The 2,533-nt window shown below is 26.1% G+C and overlaps 1 long non-coding RNA gene across 1 annotated transcript; it reads right to left on the bottom strand.

Moving 5' to 3' along the window:
* Positions 1-1,057: 1,057 nt before the first annotated feature.
* LOC147807010 (uncharacterized) lies at positions 1,058-2,310 on the bottom strand. The gene is made up of 2 exons (XR_015435759.1): positions 2,241-2,310; positions 1,058-1,330 (listed from the first exon to the last, which is right to left on the bottom strand). It is a non-coding gene; the product is annotated as an uncharacterized LOC147807010 (long non-coding RNA).
* Between the last annotated feature and the right edge of the window lie 223 nt (positions 2,311-2,533).

Genomic DNA, 2,533 nt, shown 5'->3' with positions numbered 1-2,533 from the left:
AATACAACTTTACACAGCAAAATAGAAAATTTGAGCAAAATCGGTTGAATTGTTCCTGAGATATTAGATTTCAAAATATATCAAATATTTAAAATTGTCATATTAATTAGCATATTTGGGGTCGCTCCCTCAAAATATTAACGTTGAGTCCTAGAACGTGAAAATCTGATCATTAGATCAAAAGTTATTCAGGGTAGACCCTTTTTTTTTGGCACACTGAGTATTGATGTGTGTAGCAATTTAAATTAAGTAAACTATAATATTTAGAACAATTAGTAGCTTTTGTGTTTTATTAGGATCAATATAGTAGAACAACTTCATTTTAACAACATTAACAATAGTATTTCTAATTGTAAATTTGAACCTTTTGTTGTTCAGCAATTTAAATTTAATCATTATTTTCAGAACAGTATAAGCTATAAGTTATGCATAAGTCATAAGTACAGATATAAGTTTTGCATTTTATAAAACTTTAAAAATATTTTATACATCATTTCAAAATTTTTATGCTTTCATTACACGTTTCATATTAGAATGAACAGCAAAATAACTTTATTTTAACTCTAATCGATACAATATTTTAACATTCTTTAGCATTTCTTGTCCCTAATCAAAATTTAAAGTACAAAATAAGTTTGAAAGCACTTTTAATACAATTTATACGGTATTTAAAGTAGTTTTTTTCATACTTCGATATTTGCAACTCATATGACAGTGCATCATAACAATTTGTTTAGTTTCATACATAAAGTGTGCAATAATTTGGAACAGTTTAATTTTTATTTCAAGTGAAGTAACAATAAAAATATTTAATGTTCTTTGGGAGCAGTAGAAATATTTTAAAACTTTTTACTAAACATTATGCATCAACAGCAGAATGAATAGTTTCATTTTAACAATATTTACAATATCATATTTTTTATTATAATTTGATTAAAAATTATAAAACAAATCGAAAACATATGTACATTTATATATATATATATATATATATATATATATATCATTTTCTTTACAAAGTAATTTTATTTTATAAGGAGAACAGTCTTTTTAATAAATGCAATGGTGTAAGATTGGGAAAAATAGGTCTGGTTAGGAAAAACGGGTTTTTGTGGTGGAGAAGGTTAACTTGTAATAGAACTGAGTAAAAACTTTTACAACAGTAAAGTTTCGTAATTTAAATGATGTAGTAAATTTTTTTCAATATGCAGGAATCCTTTTCTCGACTTTTCTTATTTTTTATCATTTCCGTCACTTGCTGATTTACCACGCTTTTCGTTTATTCGCTTCTTAATTTCGGTGGGGGACAATAACTTAAGCTGTCTCGTACCTATAAGATATATCAAAGAAATTAGAATAGAATTTTTTTTCTTCAAAAAAATACTGTTGGTATCAGTTGTATTTTATACGCACCTACATTAGTATATAATCAAATACCTATAATCAAGTTAAAGTTTTGTATTCACTTAAAGAAATTTCTCGGAAAAAAGGATTTAACACCAATAACATAAAGTATTTTTAGTGCTCTGTACTCTGGAACTTGTGACCCTGGTCTAAGAGAATACGATACTTTCGTACACGCATAGACGGCATCACCATAAAGCTGATTAACACTAAATAATATAGTATTTTTATGTGATTTGTAAATGATTAAAAAATCGTATAGCTTTGTGGTTTTTTTAACCATACTAGTTGTAAATGGTTTTAAAACCGTAAAGGTAAAAAAGAGTTCTTTACCGTAAGCTTACGATTAATAAGATCGTCAGACAACTTGCGGTTATTGTACCATAATTTTGGAATAAAAATTCTAAAAGTTTTTATTTTGATAATTATCAAACCTTGATAAAATATTAGCAAAAATGATAAAAAACAGTGTTTTCCAAATGGACTAAATGACTCTTTTAATTTTTTAAGGTTTTAAAAATAACGTTCTTCAAGTTGACAGAAAAGAAAATAATTCTTTTCTGTCACAACCAAAAAAAAAAGGGTGGGACAAATCTCTTTCATGAGAAGAATAATTTTCTGACGTTTTGCAGGTGTATTTCAAGCAGTTAACAAACTGTTATTTAGTTGTTTTGTTTGAGTATGGTAAAACAAAAATTAAATAAATTGCTATTTAACCATTTTTTTCGAGAAATTTCTAATAGTATAACATATACCAGAAATGAAGTAGCATATTTGTAAAGTACGTAAATAATCGGTGAAAGGTGCAAATAATCTAAATTATTTAAATTTCTTACTAGGAAGAAAAAGTTCTTCGTCTTCATTATCGTCCTTTTCATAATCTTGTCTTTGGTAGAGGGTAGACATCTTTACTGCCTCTGGAAGTTTCAATAAATATTAATCGTGTAAATGAATGACTCAGAAAGAAATTTAATGATTGTTTATAAGTGTATTAATTTATATCCCATTGAGCTCCAATTGCTTTTAACGTTCCTTTTTCTTTCACTTTTTTTTTTGATTTTACTGCTTGTTCAATAGATAAATTGCATTTAAGTATAGCTTGGTTGATACACATTTAATTTAATTTATA

The sequence above is a fragment of the Parasteatoda tepidariorum genome, chromosome 7 (assembly GCF_982258835.1).
Source record: "Parasteatoda tepidariorum strain Cologne lab strain chromosome 7, Ptep-v5.0, whole genome shotgun sequence".
Lineage (NCBI taxonomy): Eukaryota > Metazoa > Arthropoda > Arachnida > Araneae > Theridiidae > Parasteatoda > Parasteatoda tepidariorum.
This window is presented reverse-complemented; position numbering and strand designations above follow the sequence as displayed.